We start from the raw sequence: 16,271 nt of genomic DNA on the forward strand, positions 1-16,271 counted from the left end.
GTAATCCTGAGACAACCACCAGAGAAGAGAGTCTCTGGTTTTCTGGTCTATTTGTATTTGAGGAGACAAATCTGCATAATCCCCATTCCACTGTTTGAGCATGCACAGTTGCAGTGGTCTGAGATGAATTCGGGCAAAGGGGACTACGTCCATTGCCGCAACCATTAAACCGATTACCTCCATGCACTGAGCCACAGAAGGCCGAGGAATGGAATGTAGAACTCGGCAAGTATTCAACAGTTTTGACTTCCTGACCTCAGTCAGAAAGATTTTCATTTCTACCGAGTCTATTAGTGTTCCCAGGAAAGGAACCCTTGTGAGCGGGGACAGAGAACTCTTTTCTACGTTCACCTTCCACCCGTGAGACCTTAGAAAGGCCAGGACAATGTCCGTATGAGCCTTGGCTCTGTGAAAAGACGACACCTGTATTAAGATGTCGTCTAGGTAAGGTGCTACTGCAATGCCCCGCGGTCTTAGTACCGCCAGAAGCGACCCTAACACCTTTGTGAAATTCTGGGAGCGGTGGCCAACCCAAAAGGAAGGTCCACGAACTGGTAATGTTTGTCCAGAAAGGCGAACCTTAGGAACTGATGGTGATCTTTGTGGATAGGAATATGTAGGTACGCATCCTTTAGATCCACGGTAGTCATATATTGACCTTCCTGGATCATCGGCAAGATTGTCCGAATGGTTTCCATCTTGAAAGACGGAACTCTGAGGAATTTGTTTAGAATTTTTAGATCCAGGATTGGCCTGAAAGTTCCTTCCTTTTTGGGAACTACAAACAGGTTTGAGTAAAAGCCCAATCCTTGTTCTGCAATTGGAACTGGGTGTATCACTCCCATTTTAAGAAGATCTTCTACACAGCGTAAGAACGCCTGTTTCTTTGTTTGGTCTGAAGACAAACGAGAAATGTGGAACCTTCCCCTTGGGGGAGAATCCTTGAATTCTAGAAGGTACCCCTGAGCAACTATTTCTAATGCCCAGGGATCTGGAACATCTCTTGCCCAAGCCTGAGCACAGAGAGAAAGTCTGCCCCCTACTAGATCCGATCCTGGATCGGGGGCTACCCCTTCATGCTGTCTTGGTAGCAGGAGCAGGCTTCTTGGCCTGTTTACCCTTATTCCAGCCCTGCAAGGGTTTCCAGGTTGCTTTGGGCTGTGAAGCGTTATCTTGCTTTGCGGCAGCAGAGGTTGCAGCAGGTCCGCTCCTGAAGTTGCGAAAGGAGCGAAAATTAGCCTTGTTTTTGGCATTAAACGGCCTATCTTGTGGAAGGGCATGGCCCTTTCCCCCAGTGATATCCGAAATAATTTCTTTCAGCTCTGGGCCGAATAGGGTTTTCCCCATGAAAGGAATATTTAACAGTTTCGTTTTGGACGACACATCCGCCGACCACGATTTGAGCCAAAGCCCTCTTCTCGCCATGATGGCAAAAGCTGAGTTTTTCGCCGCTAACTTAGCTAATTGGAAAGCGGCATCAGTGATAAAAGAATTAGCCAGCTTTAAAGCATGAATTCTATCCATGACCTCGTCGTATGAAGTCTCCCTCTGGAGCGACTCCTCCAGAGCCTCAAGCCAAAATGCCGCTGCAGTAGTTACCGGAATAATGCAGGCAATTGGTTGAAGCAGAAAACCTTGCTGAACAAAAATTTTCTTCAGCAATCCTTCCAATTTTTTATCCATAGGATCTTTGAAAGCACAACTGTCCTCTATTGGTATAGTTGTACGCTTAGCCAGTGTTGAAACAGCTCCCTCTACCTTAGGGACCGTCTGCCACGCGTCCCGCCTGGGGTCGTTTATGGGGAACATTTACTTAAAGATAGGGGGGGGAACAAAGGGTACACCTGGTCTCTCCCACTCCCTAGTCGCAATATCCGCCACCCTCTTTGGGATCGGAAATGCCTCAGTGTATACAGGGACCTCTAAAAACCTGTCCATTTTAAACAATTTTTCTGGGACCACCATGGGGTCACAATCATCCAGCGTAGCTAAAACCTCCTTAAGCAGGACGCGGAGGTGTTCCAGCTTGAATTTAAATGCTAAGGAATCTGACTCTGCCTGCTGAGAAACTTTTCCTGTGTCAAAAATTTCTCCCTCAGACAGACCGTCCCTCACTGCTAACTCTGAGTGTTGTGAGGGTACTACAGATAACTCATCCAAAGCTTCTGATTGCTCATCCTCTGTATTTAAAACTGAGCTATCGCGCTTTTTTGGAAAAACTGGCAGTTTGGATAAAAATGCTGCAAGAGAATTATCCATTACTGCGGCTAATTGTTGTAAGGTAATAGGGGCCAATGCGCTAGAGGTACTAGGCATCGCTTGCGCGGGCGTAACTGGTGTCGACACATGGGGAGAGGAAGAAGGACTATCCTCATTACCTTCCATTTTTAAGTGTCACTGCATGGTCTTTAAAATGCTTAGATGTTTTAGCACACTTTAAACACAAATGCAATGGGGGTACCGCCATGGCTTTTAAACATAAAGAACAAGGTCTATCTGTAGACTCAGACATGTTTGACAGACTTAGACAGCACTACAATACAGTTAACGTTACTGTGCCTTTAAATAATAAAAAGCACACACTTTTACCAAATCACCAAAAAACATCCGATCTTTATGAAATTGTCACCACATGATCCCAATGCTTTGAAATGATTGCACACAAATTTTCAAATTAATTAACCCCTTATTGCCCAAACCGGAGCCAATTGAAGTAAACTACCGGTTTAACACACTACAGCACGGTGCCACAGTCTTTGCTGTGGCCCTACCTTCCTTTTGGGTTATTTGTAGAAGAATATAAGCCTCCCTGAAGTCCTCCTGCACTCTCAGGACTCTACACGTGAAGCTGCATGAAGCTGCCTTGCAAAACAACTGCGCAACTGAGGCGCGAAAATGAGGCCCCCTCCCTCTTCATTCCGGAGTTATGGGGCCTTCCTGAGCCAGATTAGGTGTCTTACAATATGCCAGGCGTAATAAAAACCCCAAAAGTGTTCGCAACGTCTAAAACACTTGAACAAATATAAGATTACCCTAAAAAAAGTAATCGATTTAGCCCATCACAGTGTCTACCAGTATTTAAACCCTTAACTAAAGCCATCCTTCTATACTGCGTCTCAGAAAATGGCTTACCTTCCCACATGGGGATTTCTATCAGTCTTCTAGCATTACCGGGTCTTGTTAGAAAAAATGACTGAGCATACCTTAAGCAGTTAAGCCTGCAAACTGTTCCTCCCAACTGAAGTTCTCCGGTACTCAACAGTCCTGTGTGGGAACAGCAGTGGATTTTAGTTACAACATGCTAAAATCTTTTTCCTCTCAGCAGAAATCTTCATCACTTTCTGCCTCAGAGTAAATAGTACAAACCGGCACTATTTTAAAATAACAAACTCTTGATTGAAGAAATAAAAACTACAAATCTACCACCACATACTCTTTACCCTCCCGTGGAGATGCTACTTGTTAGAGCGGCAAAGAGAATGACTGGGGGGGCGGAGCCTGAGGGGAGCTATATGGACAGCTTTGCTGTGTGCTCTCTTTGCCACTTCCTGTAGGGATTGAGAATATCCCACAAGTAAGGATGAAACCGTGGACTGGATACACCAAGTAAGAGAAAGAGGTAGAACTAGAAAGCGGTAGAACGAGAAAGCGGTAGAACGAGAAAGCGGTAGAACGAGAAAGCGGTAGAACGAGAAAGCGGTAGAACGAGAAAGCGGTAGAACGAGAAAGCGGTAGAATGATCACTGTTTAACATTCTGTGATTCAGTCTCAGAAATTTTGCATTGAAATTCAAAAATGTCAACATGACTTTATGCTCGTGGTTGGCTCTATTTTTGCAGCTATTTTGCCTGCAGCAGAGAAGAGGCGCTCAGATAGACTTTGCTTCTAACTTGGCTGTTTATGTCCTTTTCAGTTGCCCCTCTTTATTCTCTTCCTCACGGTTACCTTCTAGATGTTCTCACTGATCCCCAGTACACTGTGTGATTTATGTAGATCACCGGGTGACAGTGAGAAAAACACAGCAAATCGTGTGTCACACAGGCAGACCCTGTGAGTTGGCAGCTTTGTGATTTATTATAAACAATCCAAATGATGACTCCTATTATTTCTGGGTTGCACAGGTGATTTTACCCACATAAGCCAGGAGTAGTTGTAAGCTGAAAAAGAAACTTATAGTGTCCAGAAAAAGTGAAGAGTAAACGTCCTTTAGGTGAATGACATAACCATAACACACTACCATGTGCAGGAGTTCATCGGAATGAAGCAGCTGGTGCCAGGCACAGATCAACCAATCACATGAGATTAGATGACAACTATTTTCATAATCGATTATTATAGATTATTTTCATTATATTAATTAGTTGTTGCAGCTCTATTTCTTTGCAATGAAAATATTGCTAAAGGTTGCTGAGGTACAGATTGGTGCTAGAATACAAAGCTCTGGTACATTAGAACATTTTTCTCTTGCACTACTATGTTCCTTTAATTTGCAGCAAACTTCCTGTCAATAAAAACACAATTTATGTAAGAACTTACCTGATAAATTCATTTCTTTCATATTGGCAAGAGTCCATGAGCTAGTGACGTATGGAATATACAATCCTACCGGGAGGGGCAAAATCATAACCACCATAAAAAGGGTGGACCTCATGGACTCTTGCCAATATGAAAGAAATTAATTTAATCAGGTAAGTTCTTACATAAATGATGTTTTCTTTCATGTAATTGGCAAGAGTCCATGAGCTAGTGACGTATGGGATAGAAATACCCAAGATGTGGAAGTCCACAGAAGAGTCACTAGAAAGGGAGGGATAAAATAAAAACAGCTATTTCCACTGAAAAAATTAAATCCACCAAAAAAAAAAATTTCAAGAAAAAAAACTTAAATCATAAGCAGAAGAATCAAACTGAAACAGCTGCCTAAAGAACTTTTCTACCAAAGACTGCTTCAGAAGACGCAAATACATAAAAATGGTAAAATTTTGTAAATGTATGCAAAGAAGACCAAGTTGCTGCTTTGCAAATCTGATCAACTGAGGCGGAGACTTTCCCACCTCCAAATAAGCCTTGTGAATCAAAAGCTTTAACCAAGATGCCAAAGAAATGGTAGAGGCTTTTTCTGACCTTTCCTAGGACCAGAAAAAACAACAAATAGACTAGAAGTCTTCCTGAAATCTTTAGTAGCTTCGACATAATATTTCAAAGCTCTTAGAACATCCAAAGAATGTAAAGATCTTTCAAGAGTATTATTAGGATTAGGACACAATGAAGGAACAACAATTTCTCTACTAATGTTAGAATTCACAACCTTAGGAAGAAATTTAAACTAAGTCCACAAAACAGCCTTATCCTGATGGAAAATTAGAAAAGGAGACTCACAAGAGAGAGCAGACAATTTGGAAACTCTTCTAGCTGAAGAGATAGCCAAAAGAAACAACACTTTCCAAGAAAGTAGTTTAATATCCAAAGAATGCATAGGCTCAAAGGAGCCTGCAAAGTCTTCAAAACCAAATTAAGACTCCAAGGAGGAGAGATTGATTTAACAACAGGCTTGATACGAACCAAAGTCTGAACAAAACAATGAATATCAAGAAGTTTAGCAATCTTTCTATGAAATAAAACAGAAAGAGCAGAGATTTGTCCATTCAAGGTACTTGCAGACAAACCGTTATCCAAACCATCCTAAAGAAACTGTAAAATTCTAGGAATCCTAAAAGAATGCCAAGAGAATTTATGAGAAAAACACAATGAAATATAGTTTTTCCAAACCCGATAATAAATCTTCCTTGAAACAGACTTACGAGCCTGTAGCATAGTATTAATCACTGAATCAGAGAAACCTCTATGACTAAGTACTAAGCGTTCAATTTCCATACCTTCAAATTTAGAATCCTGATGGAAAAACGGCCCTTGAGACAGAAGGTCTGACCTTAAAGGAAGTGGCCAAGGTTGGCAACTGAACATCCGGACAAGATCCGCATACCAAAACCTGTGAAGCCATGCTGGTGCTATCAGAAATATATGCGATTGTTCCAATATGATCTTGGAGATCACCCTTGGAAGAAGAACTAGGTGTGGAAAAATGTAAGCAGGTTGGTAAAATCAAGGAACTGCTAATGCATCCACCAACTCCGCCTGAGAATACCTGGACCTGGAAAGGTACCTGGGAAGCTTCTTGTTTAAATGGGAAGCCATCAGATCTATTATTTCAGGGAGACCCCACATCTGTACAATCTGACAAAATACATCTGGATGGAGAGACCACTCCCCTGGATGTAAAGACTGATGACTGACATAATCCGCTTCCCAACTGTCTACACCTGGGATATGTATCGCAGAAATTAAACAGGAGTTGGATTCCGCCCAAGAAAGTATTCAAGATACTTCTTTCATCGCTAAAGGACTGCGAGTCCCCCCTTGATGATTGACATATGCCACAGTTGTGATATTATCTGTCTGAAAACGAATGAATGATTCTCTCTTTAATATAGGCCAAGCCTGAAGAGCCCTGAAAATAGCACAGAGTTCTAAAATATTGATTGGTAACCTCACCTCTTGAGAATTCCAAACTCATTGTGATGTCAGAGACCCCCAGAAAGCTCCCCAACCTGTGAGACTTGCATCTGTTGAAATCACAGCCCAGGAAGGACGAACAAAAGAGGCCCCTTGAAGAATCAGATGATGGCCCAACCACCAGGACAGAGAGAGTTGAATGTTGGGATTTAAGTATATCAAATGTGATATCAGAGTATAATCCCAGCACCATTGATTCAGTATGCAAAGCTGCAGAGGTCTCATATTAAAACGAGCAAAGGGGATCGCGTCCGATGCTGCAGTCATGAGATCTAAAACTTCCATGCACATAGCCACTGAAGGGAATGATCGAGACTGAAAGTTTTGATAGGCACAAACCAATTTCATTTGTCTCTTGTCTGTTAAGGACAGAGTGATGGACACTGAATCTATCTGGAAAGGTGACCCTTGTCTGAGGAATCAAGGAACTATTTGGTAAATTGATCCTCCAACCATATCGTTGAAGAAACAACACAAGTTGATTCATGCAAGAGTCTGCTAAATGAAAAGATTGAGCCAGTACCAAGATATCGTCCAAATAAGGAAACACTGCAATACCCTACTCTCTGATTAAAGATAGAAGGGCACAGAAAACCTTCAAAAAGATTATTGGAGCTGTTGCTAGGCCAAATGGATGAGCAACAAATTGGTAATGCTTTTCTAGAAAAGAGAATCTCAGAAACCAATAGTGGTCTGGATGAATCGGAATGTGAAGATACGCATCCTGTAAGTCTATTGAGGACATGCAATGACCTTGCTGAACAAAAGGCAGAATAGTCCTTATAGTCACCATCTTGAAAGTTGGGACCCTTACAAATTGATTCAAAAACTTCAGATCCAGAAGTGGTCTGAAAGAATTTTCCTTCTTCGGGACAATTAATAGATTTGAATAAAAACCCAGACCCTGTTCCAGAAGTGGAACTGGTACAATTACCCCTGAAAGCTCTATATCTGAAACACACTTCAGAAAGGCCTGAGCTTTCACAGGATTTGTTGGGACGTGAGAGAGAAAAAAAAATCTTCTCACAGGAGGTCTTATTCTAAAACCTATTTGATACCCCTGAGAGACAATATTCTGAATCCAATGATTCTGAACGGAACCTACCCAAACGTCTTGAAATAACTTCAATCTGCCACCCACCAGCAGAACTGGATTGAGGGCTGCACCTTCATGCATACTTGGGGGCTGGATTTGGTTTCTTATAAGTCTTGGATTTATTCCTACTCAAGGATGGCTTTCAATTGGAGACAGAGTCCTTGGGGAAGGAGTGGTTTTCTGTTCTCTATTCTGACAAAAGGAACGAAACCGAAAGCCCCCCCCCCCCCCCAGTAATAGTGGAAATAATAGAATCCAACTGGGAACCAAACAAATTATTACACTGGAATGATAGAGTTAGTAACCTAGATTTAGATACCATGTGAGCATTCCATGATTTGAGCCATAAAGCTCTTCTAGCTAAAATAGCCAAAGACATAGATTTAACATTAAATCTTGATATCAAAAATAGCGTCACAGATAAAATGATTAGCATGTTGAAGCAAACTAACAATGCTATGCAAATCAGAGTCATTTTCCCGTTGTGCTAAGCTATCCAACCAAAAAGTTGATGCAGCCGCAACATCAGCCATAGAAATGGCAGGTCTGAGAATATAGCCAGAATGCAAATAAGCTTTTCTTAGAAAAGATTCAATCTTCCTATCTAAAGGATCCTTAAAAGAAGTACTATATTCCATAGGAATAGTAGTACGTTTAGCAAGAGTAGAAATAGCCCCATCAACCTTTTTAAACCTTGAAGAAGGAACAAAAAAAGTACCAGGCTTAGACCATTCCTTAGCAATCACATCAGAAATAGCATCAGGAACAGGAAAAACCTCAGGAGTAGTCACAGGAGGTTTATAGACAGAATTTAAACGTTTACTGGATTTATTATCAAGAGGACCAGACTCCTCAATATACAAAGTTATCAACACTTCTTTTAACAAAAAACGAATATACTCAATCTTTAAAAGATAAGATGATTTATCAGAGTCAATGTCTGAAGTAGGATCTTCTGAATCAGAGAGATCCTCATCAGAGGAGGATATATCAGTATGTTGCCAGTCATTACAAATTTCATCAGTATTATGAGAAGTTTTAAAAGACCTTTTACTTTTATTTGAAGGCGGTATAGCAGCCATAGCCTTCTGTATCGCATCAGTAATATAATTTTTCATATCAACAGGGATATCATGAACTTTAGACGTTGAAGGAACAACATATACTGTACTAGCACTAATAGAAACCTTTTCTGCATGCAAAAGCCTATCATGACAACTGTTACATACTACAGCTGGAGATATAATCTCCACTAGTTTACAACAGATACACTTAGCTTTGGTAGAACTGTGTTCAGGCAGCATGGTTCCTACAGCAGCTTTGGAGACAGGATCAGATTGAGACATCTTGTAAAATGTAAAAGAAAAAATAACATTTAAACAAAAATATCTTATTTCCACAAATAGGAGTTTCAGGAATGGGAAAAAGTATGACGCACGACGCAAAAGGAAGTTGAGAAATGATTTGGCGCCAACAAATATCCGGAAACGACGCAACACGCGTCATAAACACAATTACACGCCAAACAACCTAGTGTCAACTAAGACACAGGAAATAACGAACTTGCGTCATTACAGAAGCACATTCCCACCAAAATAATTCTCACGCTAAGAATGACGCAATAAATAACAGCAATTTGCGCCCTCACAAGCCTAATTTGCCCGCAAGTTTTAAAGAAAAAACAAGTCAAATGAAAGAGACTATACCCCAGGTAAGACAAACTTCCTAAAACAGGATTCCCATAACGAAACTACCATACCTGAGAGTGTCTTAAATAATGTTACATACTTACTGAAAGACACCCATCCACATATAGCAGATAGCCAAACCAGTACTGAAAGCTATCAGCAGAGGTAATGAACCCTTGAAAAGATTTCCCACAAAGGAAACCATAAAATCATATAGGCGATACTCTCTTCGCATCCTTCTGACAAACACTGTACTCAGAGGAATTGGGCTTCATAATGCTTAAAAGCGCTTATCACAGAAGAAAACAAAAAAAAATCAAGCACAAACTTACTTCACTACCTCCATAGGTGGCAAAGTTTGTAAAACTGAATTGTGTGTGTGGTGAAGGGTGTATTTATAGGCATTTTGAGGTTTGGGAAACTTTGCCCCTCCTGGTAGGATTGTATATCCCATACGTCACTAGCTCATGGACTCTTGCCAATTACATGAAAGAAATCTCATTATTCACAAATCTAACTTCCAATAGATTGCACCTGCTAAGTCTGTACATATGTGGCAATTACCTCAATTAAACAAGAGCACTGAGTAGTCCATTATTATGCCTTTATATGGGAAGCCCTTCTTATAATAATAGGTCTATGGCTCAAGATTAGTTAATTATAAACATGATTACCTTAAAAAGGCAGACGTAACCAATTAGAGGTGCAGCAATTAGTAGATAAGTTATTGCTGTATTTTGACTGAATGGGAACATTAAAAAAAAAAAAAAAAAGTGCGGTGATGACTGAACCGTATTATAAACATCACCTCATTCTGAGTGGATGGGAAGTTTTTATAAATGTTCCCATAAGCAATAAGACACTGACAATTTGATCTAAAATTGGCACTATTTACGCGTATTGAGATAATTATGGTCAAGTCCCCTCTACACACAATCTGTTGCAAGTCCAGTGTAGGCAATAAAGCCAATAGATTTTGAGACTTGTAAATGTATTGACTGGCACTGGGAGAGACAAAGCCAGGATAAATGTATTGTTTAGAGACAAAAGATATTGATACAATATAAATATGTTCATGTATTTTCAAACGGTGTAAAAAAGAAAAAAATAGAACAAATATTATAAATGTCTCACCTAGAGGGAAAACGTAGGAAAAGGAAATTTATGCTTACCTGATAAATTTATTTCTTTTATGATATGACGAGTCCACAGATTTCATCCTTACTTATGGGATATCGCCTCCTGGTCAGCAGGAGGAGGCAAAGAGCTCCACAGCAGAGCTGTATATATAGCTCCTCCCTTCCCTCCCACTCCAGTCATTTGACCGAAGTTAGGAAGAGAAAGGAAAAGCCAGGGTGCAGAGGTGACTGAAGTTTAACAAAAAGAAAGACCTGTCTTAGAACATGACAGGGTGGGCCGTGGACTCGTCATATCGTAAAAGAAATACATTTATCAGGTAAGCATAAATTTCCTTTTCTTTTACAAGATATGACGAGTCCATGGATTTCATCCTTACTTATGGGATACATAACCAAAGCTATAGGACACAGATGAAAGGGAGGGACAAGACAGGAACCTAAACGGAAGGCACCACTGCTTGAAGAACCTTTCTCCCAAAAACAGCCTCGGACGAGGCAAAAGTATCAAATTTGTAAAATTTGGAAAAAGTGTGAAGAGACGACCAAGTTGCAGCCCTGCAAATCTGCTCAACAGAAGCATTTTTAAATGGAGGAAGCCACAGCCCTAGTAGAATGAGCCGTAATTCTTTCAGGAGGCTGCTGTCCAGCAGTCCCATATGCAAAACGGATGATACCCTTCAGCCAAAAAGAAAGAGAGGTAGCCGTAGCTTTCTGGCCCCTACGTTTTCCAGAAAAAAACAACAAATAATGAAAATGATTGACAAAATTCTTTAGTCGCCTGCAAGTAAAACTTCAGGGCACGGACCACGTCCAAGTTATGTAACAGACGCTCACTCTTAGGAGGAGGATAAGGACACAATGAAGGAACAATAATCTCCTGATTAATATTTTTGTTGGAAACAACCTTAGGAAGAAAACCAGATTTGGTACGTAACACTACCTTATCGGAATGAAAAATAAGTTAAGGAGAATCACATTGTAATGCTGAAAGTTCAGAAACTCTGCGAGCAGAAGAAATAGCAACCAAAAATAAAACTTTCCAAGATAACACTTTAATATCTATGGAATGCATAGGTTCATACGGAACCCCTTGAAGAACCTTAAGAACTAAATTCAAACTCCAAGGAGAAGCAATATGTCTAAACACAGGCCTGATTCTAGTCAGAGCCTGACAAAAAGATTGAACATCCGGAAAATCTGCCAGACGTTTGTGTAGCAAAATAGATAAGGCAGAAATCTGTCCCTTTAAGGAACTTGCTGACAACCCTTTCTCCAATCCTTCTTGGAGAAAAGATAAAATCCTAGGAATCCTAATCTTACTCCATGAGTCGCCCTAAGATTCGCACCAATAGATATTTACGCCATATCTTATGGTAAATCTTTCTAGTAACAGGCTTACGTGCCTGGATCAACGTATCAATGACCGAATCAGAGAACCCTTGCTTAGATAAAATCAAGCGTTCAATCCCCAAGCAGTCAGCTGCAGAGAAATTAGATTCGGATGATGGAAGGGTCCCTGAATGAGAAGGTCCTGCCGCAATGGAAGCTTCCATGGCGGCAGAGAGGACATGTCCACCAGATTGGCATACTAAGTCCTGCAAGGCCACGCAGGAGCGATGAGAATCACCGAAGCCCTCTCCTGTTTGACTCGAACAATCACCCGGGGAAGGAGAGCAAACGGCGGAAACACATAAGCTAGGTTGAACGATCAAGGCACTGCCAAGGCATCTATCAGTTCGGCCTGAGGATCTATGGACCTGGCTTCTTATCTCGGGAGCTTGGCATTTTGACAAGATGCCATAAAATACAGCTCCAGTCTACCCCATCTGAGAATCAGGTTGACAAAGACCTCCGGATGGAGTTCCCATTCCCCCGGATGAAACGTCGGTCTGCTCAAAAAATCCGCTTCCCAGATGTCCACTCCTGGGATGTAGATTGCTGACAGATAACAAGAGTGAGCTTCCGCCCACTGAATTATCTTGGATACTTCTGTCATCGCTAAGGAACTCCTTGTTCCTCCCTGATGATTGATGTAAGTCACAGTCGTAATGTTGTCCGACTGAAATCGGATGAATTTGGCCAAAGCCAACTGAGGCCAAGCCTGAAGCGCATTGAATATTGCTCTCAACTCCAGAATATTGATGGGAAGTAGAGACACCGACCAAGTCCACACACCCTGAGCCTTCAGGGAATTCCAAACTGCACCCCATCCTAGAAGGCTGGCGTCCTTTGTCACTATCACCCATGAGGGTCTGCGGAAGCACGTCCCTTGGGACAGATGATCCGGCGACAACCATCAAAGAAGAGAGTCCCTCGTCTCCTGATCCAGATCTATTTGAGGAGACAAATTTGCATAATCGCTATTCCATTGTCTGAGCATGCTCAGTTGTAGAGGTCTGAGATGAAAACGAAATCATGTCCATTGCAGCCACCATCAACCCAATTACCTCCATGCACTGAGCCACTGATGGCCGAGGATTGGACTGAAAGGATCTGCATGTATCCAGAATCTTTAACTTTCTGACCTCCATCAAAAAGATTTTCATGGATTGAGTTATTAGAGTTCCCAGGAAAGAAACCCTTGTCTGTGGAATTAGTGAACTCTTTTCTAGATTCACCTTCCACCCGTGAGTCCTTAGAAAGGATAGAACCATGTCAGTATGAGACTTTGTCAGCTGATAAGACGACACCTGGATCAGAATATCGTCCAGATAAGGCGCCACTGCAATGCCCCGCGGTCTGAGAACCGCCAGCAGAGACCCTAGAACCTTTGTGAAAATTATGGGTGCCGTGGCCAGCCCGAAAGGAAGGACCACAAACTGAAAATGTTTGTCCAGAAAGGCAAACCTCAGGAACTTGTAATGATCTCTGTGGATAGGAATATGAAGATATGCATCCTTTAAGTCCACGGTAGTCATATATTGACCCTCCTAGATCAATGGAAGAATTGTCCGAATAGTCTCCATCTTGAAGGATGGGATTCTGAGAAACTTGTTTAGACTCTTGAGATCTAAAATGGGTCGGAACGTTCCCTCTTTTTTGGGAACCACAAAAAGATTTGAGTAAAACCCCTGCCCCTGTTCCTGTATTGGAACGGGGCAAATTACTCCCATAGCGGAGAGGTCTTTTACACAACGTAAGAACGCCTCTCTTTTTATCTGGTCTACAGATAATCATGAAAGAAGAAAACTTCCTCTGGGGAAGGAATTTTTGAACTCCAACTGATACCCCTGAGACACAATTTCTAGTGTCCCAGGATCCAGAACGTCTCTTATCCTTCCTGGATAAAATGAGAAAGTCTGCCCCCTACCAGATCCGGTCCCGGATCGGGGGCCGACCCTTCATGCTGTCTTGGTAGCAGCAGCTGGCTTCTTGGATTGTTTACCTTTGTTGCAAGACTGGTTGGGTCTCCAAGTGGACTAGGCTTGTGATTCTGAAAGAAAAGTTAGCCAACTCAAGAGGCTCTCATCCTAGCCCAGTCCCTTATCCAGGGAAGAAGGCCAGATTATAGTGTCAGTTTACTAGTAACAGAACAACACATCAAACCATACGCTGTTGCACAGGTTGTTGCCGTTACAAGCCTAGTTGTATGAACCTTTATACGTTCTTACTGTCCTCTAAAGCTATTGTAGAACTTGTAGCTAGGTTGGTCATGGGAAAACATCCTTGTGATGAAAAGGAATGCAGTTAACCATCCCAATAACGCACCAGACACCGTAGGTAACACCCATAGTGACGGAGTCGTCCAGGATAGCTAAACCTCCTAAGTAACAAACGGAGGCATCCAAGCTAAAACAAAGGAAAAACAACCTCAGGACCGAATAATAGAGATAATTCAAACTGAGCCTGAGAATTCATTAACAGAAAATCCCGAAGAATCTTCCTCTTCGTCAACAGGGAAGAAATATCTGGGATAACAATTTTTAAACAATCATGCTGATTGAACTTAATTCCTCTAGAAACGTTTACTACTTCATAGGAAAAAACTATGATGTGTGAAGTGTTAGAGGAAGCGCAGGACACTCTATGTGGGCCATAATTTGTGGAACACTAGAGGATAAATACGTGGCATAGGTTGACCATAGTCAACAGACTCCCATCGCAGTAGGGGTCAGAAAAGAAATAAACAAAAAAAAAATCTCTTTGTTACTTTTTTATATATAAATAACACAAACGTTACTGTCTTATTAAAAAAGAAAAAGTAATTAATATTTTGTGCAAACTTCCGTCGACCTAAAGGATATAGTCAACAAACAGTAAAAAACCCTTTAAGGGAGACTAACAGAGCTCTGTTACGGTCTCTTTAAATATTAAAATAAACTCATTTACTGCTTACATGTACCTGAAATCATAAACAGAGAAATTATGGCAAATAAAATAAATAAATAAAAAAATGTTACAGTCACTTTAAATTTAAAACAGTAACGTTTACTGCAGTCCGTTCTACATTGCTTGCTTACAAAAATTCGCTAAGTGTATCATGATATCAAGGAATCATGCAACACGTAGCCATCATAATACATCCTCGTGCATAGAATAACTGAGACTGAGACACAAACTGTTAAACATTGTGGCATGTGTAAAAGGCAATCCTATGTAACAGAATGGAAACTGATCCGGAGCGCATTTTAGCGCTATCCGGACCCACATAAGACCAACACAGAGCTCGCTCACAAACTGCTCTATGCGAAATTTCCTGTGTACTACAGAGCAAGAATGGTCCCAGTCGGCCCCAGGCCCCGCCCATCTTGGGCGTGATAGAACTATCTAAGACTGCAGTGACATTCATGTAGCAGAAGAAAAGCGCCAAAAAAGAACCCCGCCCCTCGTGGGCGGAACAATACAAACTCTCCCGGTCGCCATCATTATAATAAAAGAGGAGACCGGGAAATCACAATGAACCTTTTAAGTAGGAACATTAACGTAACACCGGAGCAAGCATAAAAAGAGCATGTGCGTATAAAAAAAAAACTCTTTACTGGTTACCACAACAAAAAAAAGCAACCATAAATCAAAGGTTATAGTCTCACTGTTATCGGGCACATCCCACATGGTATCCCGCCCGGTTAACATATCTCTAAGCCACTCTCCTTAGCCCCAGTGCCTGCAGTCAGACGTGCTGCCAGAAAAAAAAAACTATCAGCACAGTGTTACCGTCTCCTATATAGGCGATATATGGAACAAGGCAACATGTCACAGTAGGAGTCCACTTTACAATATAGCTCCTAGTCGTGTATCCCCACCACAAAGCCATAACCTGCTATGTGAAAGCCGAGTGGTACACAGAAATAGGGGAACCCTTACAATAAAGGCACATTACCCCACTATGAAAAAGATAGTATACACACAGCCATTTCTGAGGTAGAACTGTCCCAGAAAAACAAAAAAGAGCTGCACATACCTCTATGCTGAGTAACAGCATGATTGGTCCCACAGGATCAACAGGTCTTCTCCCTCCTGCAGTTCTGTGGAGACATACCTTAGTTAATATTAGCTAAGACCATATTCTGAAGGGCAGCACTCAGTATGGGAGGCGCAGTGACAATATAAGCCCACCAGTTCCCATTGCCTTAAAGCCACCAAATGCTTCTCTTGTTACTGAATAGGCTGATCTGGTCTAGGCTACACCCTGAACAAAGCAGTACACTCAGGCACTACTTTTAAAAATAATAAACTCCTGATTGAAGAATCTAAAATAACACCTCACTTTACCTCTTCCTATCACTAACACAGGCAAAGAGAATGACTGGGGTGGAAGGGAAGGGAGGAGCTATA

General features: G+C 41.5%; 1 protein-coding gene across 1 annotated transcript in view; it reads right to left on the reverse strand.

Moving 5' to 3' along the window:
* The window catches only part of SAMM50 (SAMM50 sorting and assembly machinery component), a 61,863-nt gene that overhangs the window by 8,936 nt on the left and 36,656 nt on the right, over positions 1-16,271 (reverse strand). The window lies entirely within an intron of this gene.

The sequence above is a fragment of the Bombina bombina genome, chromosome 6 (assembly GCF_027579735.1).
Source record: "Bombina bombina isolate aBomBom1 chromosome 6, aBomBom1.pri, whole genome shotgun sequence".
Taxonomy (NCBI): Eukaryota; Metazoa; Chordata; class Amphibia; order Anura; family Bombinatoridae; genus Bombina; species Bombina bombina.